Below are 17,535 nucleotides of genomic sequence, written 5' to 3' on the forward strand. Positions count from 1 at the left end.
TTTTAGGGTAACTTATTTCAGTGATACAGGTAGAAAACTGCCAGAAGCATCATTATAAAAAATGAAAATAAGGGGAAAAGGCATATTTGTTTTCATACTGACTCTAAACAGTTCATTCTATCAAAAAATTCTTCTCTAACCCTCATTTTGTTTTTCATGTTTCAAGGAAAAATTATTTTTCTCTTTCTGTTTCAAGATGGGTTTTTTTGGTTTTTTGTTTGTTTGTTTGTTTGTTTTTTTCGTCATGATAAATCAGATCCAAAATTTAGTGACAAGTCCGTGCTTCCTTCTTTCCAAAGGAAAACATCACAGATTTGAGGGTATAGTTTGTACAGGTGCTTCATGTATCATAAGAACAATGTTCTTTATTTCTGGAGATTGAAGTATTTAAGACTTCACTCCCCTAGCTATATCTACCTCCTCATTTATTAGCTGCAAGATAAGCAACATATTTATTTTCTTTGTCTGGTATGTCAATGCTACATTACAAGGCCATACTATGGATGAAATAAGTAAACCCATTAAAGATGTAGGAAAATCGCATGCGTTGTAAGTCCTACTCTAAGAACCTATCTCTTAATTTTATAAGTCCTTTGCATTCAATGCTACCTATGGGTACCATTTAGAGTATCTAACATAAGTATATAATGTCACAAGAGATGGAAAAAGAGGGAGAATATACAGATTGTGTATAAAAAGAGAGAAGGAACAGGATTTATAACTTTATTACCAAGTAAATTTTTCCCAGGTTGACACTGATAGTTTCCTCCATCATTTGAATATAAATTATATCATTTGAAAACTGAAACTATTATTTTACAGATCATTTATGTTTTATTTATTTGCTCAGTTCAAGTTGCATGGTGATGATGGTCCTTTTTCTGAGAGAACCGAAGGTCTTAAATACACAGTGTCTTGATGTCAGTGATATTTGAAAACTGAAAACTTCCCTGAATAAAGCTCTGGTAGGAAACATTAGGAAATTGTACATTTTTCTTTCTATAAGTCAACTGTTCCCACTGTCCCGACTGTTCCTACTGTCATTTATAAACAGTGAGAGTGTACAGAGGAAATTTCCAGGGAATGAACATGTTGACATCCAACCTATTTTCTGATTCTTCTTACAGACAGTCACAAAAAATGCCATGATCAAAATTGTGAGAGTTGAGGATGGCATTTTTCTTGGTCCCAGGAAAAGTTTATTGCCACTTAAATTTTTTTCTTTGGATTAGAAAAGTGCTTTGCCATTAATGTAAAAACAAGAAAAATGCCAATATTTGTTTTAAATCCAGTTTTTTATGATCAGCATATGGGTATGAATGATTTTATACTTCCTATTATATGCATTTATTTTTTTTATTTTTTTTATTTTTTTTATTTTTATTAATTTATTCTTGTTACATCTCAATGTTTATCCCATCCCTTGTATCCTCCCATTCCTCCCTCCCCCTCCCCCATTTTCCCATTATTCCCCTCCCCTATGACTGTGACTGAGGGGTATTACCTCCCCCTGTATATTTTCATAGGGTATCAAGTCTCTTCTTGGCAACCTGCTGTCCTTCCTCTGAGTGCCACCAGGTCTCCCCCTCCAGGGGGCATGGTCAAATGTGAGGCACCAGAGTACTTGAGAAAGTTATATCACACTCTTCACTCAACTGTGGAGAATATTCTGATCATTGGCTAGATCTGGGAAGGGGTTTAAAGTTTACCTCCTGTATTGTCCTTGGCTGGTGCCTTAGTTTGAGCGGGACCCCTGGGCCCAAATCTGCCTATCATATTGTTCTACTTGTAGGTTTCTAGGACCCTCTGTATCCTTTTATTTTGCTATTCTCCCATGCATTTTAAATAAATATAAACAGAATTTATTATGTACGTAATGGGAGAAAGTAATTTAGATTATTGTGAACGTTAAAGTGGTGTGGTGGTTTAAATAGGTATGACCACTATTGATTCACATGTTTGATTCTTTGGCTCATGAAAAGTGGCATTATTAGGAGGTATGGGCATGTTGGAAGAAGTGTATTAGTGTGGGATGGACTCTCAGGTCTCCTATTCTCAAGATATACCCAGTGTGGCACACAATTTCCTTCTGCTGCCTTTAAAGCAAGATATAAAATTCTCAGCTCCTTGTTCAGCATCATGTCTGCCTACATACTGACATGTGAACCATCATGGTGACAACGGACTAAACCTGTCAAACTAAGTCATCAATAATTAAATGTTTTATTTTATATGTGTTGCATTGGTCATGATGTTTCTTCACAACAACAAAACTCTAAGATGGTGTCTTTTGTAGGCTATATGTTAATATTGTATTATGAGCATTTCTGTGTATTTGGGTTTGCATTAACCACATGATTAAGAGGTCGCAAGGCTGATGAGATGGTATAGTTGATTAAAGTACTTGCTGCCAAGCCTAGTTACCTGACCTGATTACCAGAACATAAGAGTGTAAAGAAAGGAGTCCACCAGCCTCCATAGGCATCTTGCTGTATGCATAAACACATACATACACACAGAAATAATTTTTAAAAATAAATAAATGCAATAGAAACTTTTAAAATGGAATGGGTGTTGTTTTTTGCTTATCTTGATTGACACCAAAAAGTCATTCAAGCTAAACATTTCTGCACAACTTATCTGATGTCTTATTCATTCTATCTTGTATGGCATAAGCAACACTTGTAAAGGAATTTTATTGAACTGACTTTCAAAGTATCCTCCTTCTCAATGATTTAATAACAGCTACAATGGGTCTTATAAGCTCATCTGTTGCCTCTTCTACAATATTTATAATTGAAGTACAGAAAATAAAATTTAGGAATATGTGCTTTGATGTATCTATTAATTAATTTTGTAAAAACTGAAATACTCTGTACTTTTTTCAATTGTATTGTGATTTGTATAAAATGTTTTTCCTTGATTCAAACATATATATGTTCACTATCAAATTTTATTTTAATTTTGTTACATTGGATGTCCAACTCAGATGACTATAGCTGCCTTCAGTTATTTGGCATGTTACAGGAACAAAGAAAGAAAGAAAGAAAGAAAGAAAGAAAGAAAGAAAGAAAAGAAAGAAGCGCATTCTCTGTTATGTTACTATAAATATGATAAATGATAATCTATTCAGAATGGAGAGTATGTATTACATATGCATGCTAGGTGGTAAGGAAAGATATCACTGAAAAAGAGACACTTTATTAGAAGTCATAAACTGAGAAAATAGTAGCTAGTCATGTATGTGAAGAAGAGAAATTCTTAGCAGAGGCCAGGAAAACTTTCTATTTTATTGAAAATAATGATAAAAATGATGATGATGCTTTCTTCTTCTTAAAATTATTTTGATATATTTTATATTTTTATTGTGAAGGCAAATGATTTTATATATGTAATTATTTCATAATTAGAGTCATTATTGCACTGGCTAGATTACTGCCATTGTACAGAACAGGAAGCAATTTGCTTTCCATTTCTATTCAGCACTATTGGTGTTGAAATGCCATTTAAAAGGGGTCTGCATGACATGTAAGTGAATAAAGAAGTCCTGCTGACGTGGCCCATTCCCAGTTCTCATAACAGAAGTAGAAACTCAGTACGATTACTGTTAGTTACGTAGATGTGAGCAAATTTCTCAGGATTCTGTTCTCTGAATTGCAGTTTTGCCTATTTAATAAGAAATCTCATACACACTCCTATTAATCCCTTAATTCTATTATATTATAGTTTCATTCTTTCAATATTAAGTTTCTGAGCTATTATTATAAGTAAGTGTTCAGATCCACATAACTAATCTGTGCTGCAAATATTGTTTTGTGGCTGATATTTTTCATCTGTTTGTTTTAACTTTTTAATTTTTTTATGCAGGCAGCTGTTTTGTTATTGTAGTTGTTGTTTGTTTTTTATTTTTGTTTTTTTTTTTTGTTTACTTGCTATAATCTTTTCTTTGTAAGATGGACAAATCTTAAAAGGTCTCAGCATATTGATCATCTTGGAAAATCTACTGATTTTATCTACCAGGGCTACTGTCTGTGCTTCCTTTTGTTGTCTTTGTTGACAGTCCTCTGGAGCATTCCAGTAATATTATTTTCATTATCTTCTGCTCACCTTCACTGGCTTTACATTGAAGAAATTTTCAAAATAAAGTATACTAAAAAATAAAATAAAATAAAGTAGACTATGCTTAGGTGTGCTTGTACATAAGCATATATCTTTAAATAAGATTAAAGCATCACACTGTTTCTGCTCAAAATTAAATATTTTCCACACAAATGACTGAGTAAAAATAGATTGACTCTTTTTCATTAAAGCCATTTAAATCATTGACCTATTTACTTTTCTATTTTCCACTTTTTTTTAAACTTAAAACTAGTTGGTATTGATTCTTTTTCTTTGAAAGTTTCTAGAACACTTAAATCTAATCATTTCCTTTTTTTCACAATTACCAATTTTTTTTTACAATAGTTTTGTTTTGTTTCTTAAGACAGGGTTTCTATGTGTATCCTTGGCTCTCCTGGACTCACATTGTAGACCAGGAGGGCCTCGAACTCACAGAAATCTGCTTGCATCTGTCTGCCTGAGTGCCTGGATTACAGATATGCACCACCACTCTTGGCTAATGGACTACTGAAGTGCCATATGGGATGACAATGATATTTATTGCCAGTGGAGATTCTGGTTAAATCTGTTAACCTATCTACTGTTATTGAGTTGAAATGTGCTTTATATGTTAATATTTTGAGTGCTTGTTTGCTAACCCAGATGATGGCACTACTTTGGATAGTCTGGACTTTTGGTAACTAGCTTCTGCATGATTGAAAGTGATTAGTGGGTAGCAGCACTTCAAATGTTATATTAATAGTTCCTGCCTTAGTATTTGCTTCTAGTCCATTATAATGTGAAAACTCTCTGCCACAGTTTTCCAATATCACCTTTGTAACTCCTCTATCATGCCTTTCCTTCTAGTGATGAGCTGAAACCCTCTGAAACCCTGAGCCCAAGTACAACTGTGGCCTCTTATGTGGCTTCTACAATGTGTATGACACAAAACATAAAGAATTATATGCATGTTCCACCAGATACTGAAGAGGTCCTTCTATTTAAAACTGAAATTTCACTTTAAAGTATTATGTTACTAAATTTTATTGATATTGCACACATATCAACAAAATTGAGTGATCTTCAGGTTCTTCCTTAACTGTAGTCATATATTTGGCACCAGTGCTGGTTTTCTGCAAATACAGCAGAGCCTATTCCATTGAGATTTTGCCTGTGCTTCATAGATATTCATCCAAATAGCTATCTAAAAGAAAACACTGTTTCTTCTTAGCAAAATAATTACACTCAGTTTTGTACCATCAGGCATAGTAAAAGGAATGCAAATAAACAGGAAATATTATGTTATTTTTTTCACCATGACACATTATCATTTCGATTTGTCAACCTCCTACCCTAAATTTTAACAGCTAATTAACACATCATTTAACTTGTGAACAAGAAAACACTTATTAGAATGGCAGGTGGCTGGGTCCTAAGTTATTAGAAATGTGTGCCATTTCTTTGGAAGATGAAAAGTAACAGATGAAGGAAGTGCAAGGGATGCCAGCTTGGAATTCTGTTCCTAGAGATTTTAAAATACTTTCAACCAAATGGACATATCCAACATGATTTTAAAATGCTTGCTTAACTCTGGAAATCAAATATTTTGCACAGACTAGCAATTATTGTGACTATTATTTCCAATTTTCTATACTCACCTTGGACAAAATACATTTCTAAAGGGGATATGGTATTATTTTAATGATTGCCTAATGATACATTACAATGAAAGCAATAATCTGTCATATTTTCAGTTTACTACTAAGATTGTTTAAAATGGTGCTTATTATAAAGAAATTATAAATCAACTGATATCAAGGTTGAAAATTATTTTCTTGTCAAATGAACTTAAAATTATCAACACACTGTGCAGCTCTCCTATCTTAAAATATACCTATGCCTGTAAGGATCATGCCAGTAAACGTCTACATTTGAGGAAGTTGCACTGATTTGCATTGACATTCAATAGCTTTCCCCAGGCAAATGCCTGAAGACAGTCATCTGTTGATGCCTGTCTATAGACAGACCAAAGCCTCAGTGGAGTAGTGCGCTCAAAGCAATTATTTCCCTGACTCTTCCAAGAAGGATATTAGAGAACAAAAGAATACTAGCTCTGGTTTAAAAAGTTATTTACAATTTCAATACTCTTGTAAATTTCTTATTATTTTTAATACAATTTAGTCGAAATATGTTACCAGTGTCTTTCTGAGCTCTAGGATAAAACATATATTCATCAGTATATATGACTTAGTTCTGACATCAAGCATTCAGGAGTAAGTAAGTACTGTATTTAGCCTAGTAAACATTTTATACAAAAATTTTTAGAAAAATAAGTATAAAGTTTGAAATATAGTAGGGTTGTAGCTCTGACTTTGTCAGATTACATAGCTTTAGGGATTAAGTTTTATATATAAAATGGAGAAATAAAATCAAAATTTTTGAGCAATTGTGATAATTAAATTTAACAACACATTGTGAGTCTCTGCCCAGGAACTCAGTTAATACTTTGAGGAGAGTATTGGGTAAATACAAGTTCATTATTTAATAGCTAACATATATCAAAAATCTACATGTCTACTCTGAAGATCTGATTATACAGTTATTACTTTATTTATTGAGAGATGCATAATATATTAAAAATGGAAAATCTGAGAAAGTAAATCTTTATCATTTTTGGTAATGACAAAAATAAATCATAAATTTAGACTAGTACCTAGGAAGTATTTACAAATATATTTGGTATCATACCTTTAGAAAGACAACATATTCAGTATATAAAAACATTAACAAATAAATGTGCTTATAGGCCCAAATTATTAAATATAAAGGTAATGAAACAAACTGAAAAGTTTGGCATTAGCCATTCTTTAATTGGAAGAAAAATATTAAAAGTAAAAAAGCCAAAATAAACCTAAATTGAAGGATTTTTAATCCAGGTATATAGATTACTCTGATCTCATCCAAAGACCTTCTAAGTCTGTGTATTCTGACTGAAATGTAGAGATGCCTTTTTATACAACCTTAATCCAAGACGATGAAAGTAAGTCTAGTTTGTAGAAAAAAAGCATCCTTGTTTGAAAGCAATGTCTAATTGAGAGTCAAACAAAGTAATAATTAGAGAAAGAGTTGACAAAAGAGGATATGACCAAATCTAACAAGAACAGAGAGGAAAGAGAGGTGACTTAAAGGAGTGCTGCACAGAGGCAGAGAGAGACGAGGAGACAGTTTTGCCAAGACAGATGTACAGAGACAGGTTGGAGAGAAAGAGAGAAAGTTAGATACTGTGAAGATAGAAATAACCAGAGAATGAGAAGAAGCCAGAGATTAGAATACAGTGCCAAAGTTAATATGAGGTCAAGAAGCACAATTTAGTCAGAAGCTGAGAGACACCATTTTTAATCAGTCAGCTTGGAGAGTTTAGACCAGAACACCTGAGGTGAATCAGTCAGCCAGGGTGCAGAAGGAACTAGAACTAGTGAGCTTATTCAGTGTTACGTCTTGGAGGCTGAAAACTTCCTTGGCCTCAATTAGATTGAATGGAAGCTAGAAGCTCCCAGGACTACACTGAGATTAACAGATGGAGGCAGTAAGCATCTAAGATGGTAATTACATGTTTTCACCATAAAAGTTACATTTATAATAAATCCTGTACGTTGTTGGGTACTGAAAGTTTATATTCCCAGGTCTTGGATGTCAGTGGAAGGAGAAGCATCACGTCAAGTCTAGTTTTGGCTTCATTGGAATTCAAGGGTAACCTATGCTACAAGGAACCCATTTTGTAACCAAAATTTCTGGAATAGATAGGGAAGAGCCTTTGGGTGAAGGGCAGCCCATCCCCTGGCCTGGAAGTTCAGGCTTGTGGGCAGTGCCTGGTAGCCATACCTTGGACCAGGTAGGGACTGGGGATGTTGCGTGAACCTGGAGGCCAGATTCATTTAGATATGTTAAGTAGGTACCACAGCCATTTGTCCGGGGGTTGAGGTTTTTAAAAAGGAGTACAAGCATGGTTAAAATGACATCTTGTAACTGATGAAGAAGCCTAAATGTTATTCAATTATCTTATTCAAATATCTAAATAATGACAATTTCCAAGCTGGTTGACCCATGAGATCAAGAAACATAGGACAATATAGAACAAATCTGCAAAGCTCTCTATGTAAGAATATGTAATTTTCAAAAATGCATCACAATTATTACAAGAAATACTAGAAAATGAAGTGTCTCACTGAGATGGGGACCCAAGATTACAGTGAACAGTGAGAGAAGGGGAACCTGCCAGAAGCAGAAACAGGTTAAACTAGTAATATTTTTATAGTTGTTAAAAAAAAATCACGACTAAGAAAACAAAATTAAAGAAGGAAGGGTTTATTTGGGTCCTAGAGGTGAGAGGGATAAACATGCACCACAGGGAAGTGTGGCAGTAAGCACTATCCCTGGAGGCAGGAATAACTGGGAGCCACATTTTCAACCCAGCACAGGAAGAAAAAAAAAAGAATATTCAAGATGTACAAGCATTTAAGCTCTCAAATCCTGATGTATCTTTTCCTGGAAAGCCATACCTCCTGTCCCTCCCCCAAACACCAACAACTGGGAATCAGCCATTCTAATGCCTAGTAGACTGGAAGACATTTATCATTCAGACTACTATTCAGTGATCATGGTGTGAGACCAGAGATTCTGATCCTTTAAATTAACAACAGTGAATGAAAAGAGGTATTTTCTCTGATAGTAATAAAGGGGGAAAGATCAGCTTGTGGTAGTGATTGTGACTGGATTTGAACATAAGGTCTTGAATGGAAGAAAAAGTCTCATTTCTGATTGAGAATAATAAAAAGATGCCACATAGTATTCCACATTTTCTCTTAATCCTGCCACAATCTGGTTGTATTCCCTAGAGATGAAGGTACAAAATAAGAGCAAACAAGAATCTTGAAATGTCATGTACAACGAACTGCCCTGAGGTGATTCCAACTTGTTTCAGAAGTCCCTTGAATCATAGATGAACCTATTTTAAGTTAAAATCTTGAAACTTGAGGGATCATTTTTTTAATATTATACCTCCTGCTTCTATTATATATAAAATATAAAATAATATTATGATATATTTTAAATAAAAAGAAACTTAAATATATAAATAAAAAAGGAAATTACATTGAATTGGGTGGTCTGTTTTTATTTATGGATCATAGAATTGTAGAAGTTATTCTTATAGGAAAGTCTATCTATTTGGAAATTAAATATAAAGAAGATAAAAATATATATAAATGCTTATAAAAGAAGCATGTATCTTACTTTGATTATATTTTTAAATATGTTGTCCCAGGGCAAAGTTTCCTTCATCTTGTCTCGCTCACATGGTGCCATCTGTGCTTTGTCCTAAAACCCACATGAAGAGTACCATGAGAACTTATTTAACCAGCTAACTGTGTGTTTGGGGCTTCTGTTAAATAGCCTGCCTGCTTTACTTCCCACTGCATCTGCCAAGGAGGATGTGTTTCACTGTGAATTTTGCCATGGAAAGCTCTGTTACGCCTAAAATCTAACACTCATGTGGCAGAAACAGGTAGATATCTGTTCAAGGCCAGCTTGATCAACAGAGCTAGAACCAGGACAGCCAAGGTTACACAGAGAAACCCCATCTTGAAAAACAAAACTAAAACTAAAGAAAGCAAAGACATAACAAAACAAAAAGCTCATGTAAAATGCAGCATAATACAGACTCTCAATCTGGTCCCTAAGGATGTGGTCTTTGGAACACTACCCTGTGACAATATGACTAAATTATGTTTAAAATTTTCATCTAGATGACCCATAAAATTTAAGTGTAAGATAAATAGATATTTTTCTGTAATTAGCTAGTTATATAATTTATATAATTTATCACCCAAACCATAACATGTTTTAATGTGAAAGGGGGCACAATTAATTACTATGTCAGAACAGCGGATGTAAATCAGGCTCTTCTGGGAAGATTATGGCATATGGTCACCATTCCCAGAAAAGTTTATTTTTGAAAATCATGCCTCCACTTTTCTCCTATTAAAAACAAGATTAAATGAAATTAAAAAAAAAAAGAGCAAAAGCTTATTTCTTCCTTTCTATACAGTACAACTGATGAAAATTACTGAGGCTGGAGACATATCTCAGAGATCAACAGCACATACTGCTATCTGAGAAGCCTGGACTTTAATTTCCAGCACCCTGATTGAGTGATTGACACATACATGTAATTATAGGTCTCAATTATTTAACAACTTCTTTTGATATCCAGAAATACCCATTATCATACATCTCTCCAGGCAGTCACATATAGAAATAAGTAAAAATAAAACAAAGTTAATTGTTAGTTGATCAGATCATGGTCATGTCAATTACTAGTCTATTTTAATCACAACAATATACATATTAGGTGCAACAGACAGATAAGATTCTGTGTAAAGATAAGGTAAAATAGTTAGATAAGGTCTTCAAAAACCTCAGAGACATACAGAAATATGGCATTTAAAATGTTTTTTATTATTTTAGAGATTCACTGACAATGAGCCAGGTTAATTCCTGACAACACCAAGTCTACGTCAAAGAAGATAATGAGCACCAAAGAACCTTCTTATGGAAATATCTTTAAATGTGGCATACAAGCTACTGAACACATTTCTACCACATACAGAATTCTGCCTAAAAAAAGGGCAAACTTGGATGAAGGCAGAGTCAACAGTTAAACTCTGCCAAGATAAGGTAAGCAAGTCCTCAAGATTTCCTGCCTCACAAATATGTTAGACATATTGTTCCAGAAGGCTGAAAATGTTGCTGCAACATTATAGAGAATTTAGGGTGACTATTCATATTCTGTGTCATATTCTCATTTGAAAAGCTACTAACTTGCATTCCCGGTATACGCAGGTTTTCAATTTTATTCCTCCTAACGTTTCTGATGAGGTTGAAGATCAGATAGTTTAGTTTTATAATTAAGCTCAGTTGTTTAGGGGTGAAGATATTTTTAGGTCTAGATTGATGTTTTAAGTTGAAATGATGAGATATGATAGATACTGATTTACATTCAGAATTTTAGATCCACCAAGATAGGAAAGATGTTTTCTTCAAGGCTGCCAAATACAAATAGCCAAAACACTAAGAATGTAACATTTATATAAATCCTTATTGTGTCATGGTTCTTCTTGTTCTTGGTAGCTTATTCTATATATGTAATAATATAAATATATATGTAAAAAATAAAAACGTTCAGTGAAAAATAATAGTGACCAATTCATTAAATTACTGAATAGGCTAAATAAGATGAATACTTGCAAATTGCCTGCAAGAGAGTTAGCTCAAAAAGTATTGTTATTACTACTTTTGGATTTTATAGCAGTACTTCTCAAGTAAACCACAAAATTCCATTAAAACAAACAGTGTCAAATGAGAAAAAAACAGATGAAAAAGAAAGTAAAATTTTTTTTTGAGACAGGGTTTCTCTGTGTAGCCTTGGCTGTCCTGTACTCACTTTGTAGACCAGGCTGTCCTCAAACTCATAGAGATCCACCTGCCTCTGCCTCCCGAGTGCTGGGATTAAAGGCCTGCACCACCACGCCTGACTACGAAGTACATTTCTTACAGGCAAGACAGTATAAAAGTTCCTCCATCTTGTATCCTTGATAAGGCCACTTTAGATTTAACTAGAGTTTGTTCTCCTTGATAGAGAAGTTCAAGAAAAAAAAAAAAAAAAAAAAAAAAACAACAACAACAACAAAAAACTACCCAAGGTTTATTCTAGGAATCCGAGGTCATGTTTTCCCATCTGGTTTCTGGTATACAACCTTCTCTAACTGGCCTTATCTTTGTTTCTGTTAAATTGCCTGTTTATGCAAATATCCTGATGCAACTGCACAAGACACCAGGAGGTAATTCTTTCTTTGGTCTAAATGCTTGGCACTGTGTGTGTGTGTGTGTGTGTGTCTGTGTGCGCATCTCCCAGCCACTTTTTTCTGATGGTCATCTCTGGTGGATCCCTGTTAAACTTTCTACTAATAGAGCTTACGTTTAAAAGTAAGATGTCTAGATCTGGGTAGGGGTTTAAAGTTTACCTCCTGTATTGTCCTTGGCTGGTGCCTTAGTTTGAGCGGGACCCCTGGGCCCAAATCTGCCTATCATATTGTTCTACTTGTAGGTTTCTAGGACCCTCTGGATCCTTCTACTTTGCCATTCTCCCGTGCTTCTCTCATCTAGAGTCCCAATAGGATGTCCTCCCCTCTGTCCCAGTTTCCTGGTAAGTGAAGTCTTTTGTGGGACATGCCCCTTGGGCTAGTATGCAGATATAAGTGAGTATATACCATTTAAGTCTTTCTGCTTCTGGGTTAACTCACTCATTATGGTCATTTCTAGCTCAATCCACTTATCCACAAATTTCGGGAACTCCTTTTTTTTTAATAGCTGAGTAGTATTCCATAATGTATATGTACCACAGTTTCTTTATCCATTCTTCTTGAGTGGAGAGTGGGATATGACTTTCTCACGTACTCTGGTGCCTCACATTTGACCATGTCCCCTGGAGAGGGAGACCTGGTGGCACTCAGAGGAAGGACAGCAGGTTACCAAGAAGAGATTTGATACCCTATGAGCATATAGGGGGAGGTAATCCCCCTCAGGAACAGTCATAGGGGAGGGGAATAAGGGGAAAAGGGGAGGGAGGGAAGAATGGGAGGACACAAGGGATGGGATAACCATTGAGATGTAACAAGAATAAATTAATAAAAAAAAAGTAAAATGTCTTTGATGAGCCTCTGTTCCAACTTTCTCAGCACAGGGAAATTGTGAAGAGTATCTTTGGAATAGCATGAATTGGAGAACAACAAAGAAGAGGACATGGGGAAGATATTTCTGTAAACTAAAATAATAAATGTTCACTAAGGACTGCATGCATTAATGACAAACTTCTTTCCTTCATATTATAAAGAACCAACTATGCCTGAATATATAGTTCTTAAAGCTGAGTTATCATTAACCTTGAAAGATTTCATGGTCCATGTTTTATTGTGCTTTTATTTCTCATTTCAAACTGAGCTCTACTGAAAACCAACTTTTTTATCCTTCAATAATTATATGAAATCTAAACTTCTACTTGAAGTTTTCCATGATTCAGTCATTTACACAAATTAAACAGTCTTGTGCAATAATCAGTCAAAGCAGTTACCCATTTTAGATGAGTCATCTGAATAATAAATGTCTAAAAAATTATTTTCAATAGCAGTTGCAGTCTAAATTTTTCTGTAATTGCCTTAATCCCTCAGCATAATAACTAAATGTCCACACACTCATTCTATAATTTTACTACCCAGCGAGCTCTAGTTAATCAGTGTTGCAAATTTACAGTAAGTTAAATGCACCAAGGTAGCACACTTTGAAGTACTTCTTACTGAATTTCTGTAATGGCAAATAAAAATACTTTAAAAGATACTAAGTGACTTGAAAGTTTCTTATTGCAGAGGAAACTTGTATTTCTTTTTAAACTGCTGTTTTCACACACATAAAAGGTCATTAATTTTAAATAACAAAACTATTAATAATGATACTCAACTTCAAGTTAGGGCTAGTACTAGGAAGTAGATGCATCATTTTGCAAGTTCATCATTTAAGTATGTAAGCTATTGTGATCTTAATTTTAAATTTCAAATCTTGTCTACAAATGCAATTTATCTATAATGACTACAGAGACATATGTACACACACACACATGCACACACACACTTTTTCAATTTTCAAACTCTTGGAACAATATGCTTTATGAATTCAACAAATGTATCTATGTTCCTTTTCCATCCAACCAATTAAAAGACAACCAAAAATTAATTTTTGGTAAATTCTCTTAATTAAGCATATTAAAATTCTAACAAATTACTTTCAAAAAAAGAGTATGAATAAAATAAAATAAAAAGAAACAGACATAGTTACCAAAAAATGGGAAAGGAAATGAAAAGATGAGCTAGTAGTTAGCAGTGCATGTTCTTCTTGCAGCAACTGTGAGATCAATATTCACTTCTCAGCTTTGGTAGTTTACATAAAATGGGATTTGATGCTCCTGGACTCCATGGACATTTACACATATTCACATACATACCCACTCACCCTCCTCACACACATACTCATAATGAAAATAAAATAAATATTTTAAAATATTTTGTTTGGTTTTAATTTAGTGGCAATTATTATATAGTGATTACTTATTTATTTGTTCATCTACAAAAGTAGAATAATAATGACAGATTTTTCTATCACATCCATATGGAAAAATTAAAGGATAATTATTAAATAATCATAAAATAAGATAACAGTTCTATGACACATATAAAAACAGTCAGTTCACACTAATTTCTTGTTAATATGCCTTCATTTGTTCTGTGAGTCTGTTACAGCTTGTAGGGGGAAATGACTTGAGAGGTTGTAAAACATGATCAAAACATGGGTTTCCTTTGTTACATCTGTACTTTCCTAACCTTATCTGACATTAATGATTTCCGTGGAAACACTTTGGCCCAGTGTGATTGGCCAAGTAGGATAACCTTAGTGCAAGAACTTTCATATACACTTTAAGTTATACTATCTCATAGAACAGTAAGGCTTATAAACCAGATTCAAATGCAGATCATATATATTATCAAAGCACAGTTAAACACCATGAGAAACAAAGTGGTAAAATAAGTTAATAAGATTAAGCTAGTGTGTAAGAAAGATGGTAGTACCAAATGGCCTCATTTCTGACCACACACTACTTCTACATGTCCTCTTTCTTTTCCTTGTTACATCAGTCTTTCACACTGATGGTAGCTTTCTAAAAACAAAAGTCTTTAATTTGAACAGCAGGACTAATAGGCATAAGGAAGGAGAGACTTTGGCTTTTGATTTATAGCACAAATCCAGGAATAGGTTTAACTTGGCTAAAGCAGTTCTGCCATCAATTATCAAAAAACAAAAGAATAAAAAACAACCCATAGGATATATATATTATGACATCAACATATAAGATAGGAAACTTGAATAGGTTGCCCAAAAGTTTTTTAATCATACATTTTGAATTTTTACTTCTTATTTGAGACTTATATATGGAATCATATGACTATTTAGTATATCACAAATAAATGTAATGCAAAACTGAAATGTTACAATGTCATCTTAAATGAAGTCTTCCAACTTAAGAGGCCCATTAAGGCTTCTACCACAAAGTAGTGAACAAATAGGATAGTCTTTAGGAAGCTACTAAAACTTATGGAATTCACAGGCACCTTCTCTCATCTGAGGTCATGCAAGGAGGAAGCAGTTGCTGCATAGGAATGGCTCCCCAATTCTCCACTATTGTCTGGAAGGTGTACAAAGAGATCTAGGTCTGTATAAGACACCAACCATTTGGTTATGCTGCTATCATTGAGTCATACATGCTTTTGTACATAACTCAAGCCATCTCAATAAAAGTATTCATTCACTAATCTATATTCTTGCTCTATCATTGGTTTCCGAACTAACAGAAGAAACTCATTTGGATATGCTCAGAACAATTTAAACAACAAGATGATTCAAAAAGGTTTAATGTATTTTCTTTTTTTTTTTTTTTATTAATTTATTCTTGTTACATCTCAATGTTTATCCCATCCCTTGCATCCTCCCATTCCTCCCCCCCCCCATTTTCCCATTATTCCCCTCCCCTATGACTGTTCCTGAGGGGGATTACGTCCCCCTATATATTCTCATAGGGTATCAAGTCTCTTCTTGGCTACTTGCTGTCCTTCCTCTGAGTGCCACCAGGTCTCCCCCTCCAGGGGACATGGTCAAATGTGAGGCACCAGAGTACGTGAGAAAGTCGTATCACACTCTCCACTCAACTGTGGAGAATATTCTGACCATTGGCTAGATCTGGGAAGGGGTTTAAAGTTTACCTCCTGTATTGTCCTTGGCTGGTGCCTTAGTTTGAGCGGGACTCCTGGAAACAGCCTAAGTGTCCCTCAGTAGAAGAGTGGTTTAATGTATTTTCATTCTGTACATTCTTCTTTGTGTTACATAAAAAGTAGTGTATTTATCAACCTAATACATTATGATGAATTTGACCAGTGACCAATAAACCCTTTTGTTTCTGCTTATTTATATATAATAAAAATGTCTTAAGTAGTTTTGCTTATGTTTTATAAAACTAAGGCATAAGCAGCTAAAATTTTAAAACAGACATAAAAATAATTTGCATGTCAGATGCAAGCGAAAATATGTGGGGCCCACAGAGGCTGCATTGTTTCTGCTTTTTGGAAATAGTCTCATCATGTAACCCATAGCATTTCAAACTCAGTATGCAGTACATTCTGAACTACAACTCAAAATCATAGTGCCCAATCAATTAAAAAATTAATTACAGCTGTATATCACAATTTCCCAGCTACACATATATGCATACTGTTACAGTGAACAAATGGCAAATTTATGCTTTCGTCCAACTTATGTCCACCTTGGCATGTTCGCTCATGACATAATACAGTTTGCTCCTAGAATCATCCTGCTTTCACGAGGAAGAAAAACAAAACTGAATGTTTACACTCGGTAGCGGAATTTTAACTCAGAACATAGCTGCTCTAGCAAGAGATCATATCAAAAAAAACTTTCTAGGTCTGTATGAGGTGTCTAAAGTGTAAAACGCCTTTAATCCAGAAGATAGGCAAGCAGGTCTGAGTTCAAGGTCAGCCTGCTATAGAACAAGTTTCAGGTAAAGCTGGAGTACAGGAATGGTGGTACAGGTGTTTAATTCCTAAACAATGAAGGTAAAGTTAGTGTGCAGAAGGAAGCACCCATGATTAAAAGAGATGTTTAATTGAATAGCAGGAAAACATTGATAAATCGGAGAAAGATTTGACAGATTAGGATATTCCCAACTCTCCAGAAAAGAGAGAACAAAGGGAAGCTAATTAAGAGGTAGTTTTACAGAGAGAGGAGGCAATATTACAAGGACAGTAATAGAGAGATAGGTTGCAGAGAGAGTACTCAGGTGAAGACCAAAGAAGCCAGAGAATGAGAGGGAGCCAGAAGGTTGGAGAAGAGTTAGTTTGAGGCCAAGCAGAAAAAAATCAAGGATGAGAAAGAAGACAGATTGAGTAAGTAAGCTGGGATTGTAAACTGAATTGAACCAGCAGGTTATGAGCTCAGGAAGAACAAAAAAGGGCAAAGTACTTCCCCTTGGTTGGGAGGCCTGATGGCACTCAAAGAAAGAATGAGCAGGCTACCAAGATGAGACTTGATAGCCTATGACCATATAGTGGGGGAGGAGGTCCCCCCCAGTCATGGACCTAGGGGAGGGGAATACTGTGAAAGCGGAAGGGAAGGAGGAACGGGAGGATATAAGTGATGGGATAACAATTGGGTTGTAATCTTAATAAATTGAAAATAAATTTTAAAAAGTTAAAAATCTTATTA

The sequence above is a fragment of the Acomys russatus genome, chromosome 18 (genome assembly GCF_903995435.1).
Source record: "Acomys russatus chromosome 18, mAcoRus1.1, whole genome shotgun sequence".
NCBI classification, from domain to species: domain Eukaryota; kingdom Metazoa; phylum Chordata; class Mammalia; order Rodentia; family Muridae; genus Acomys; species Acomys russatus.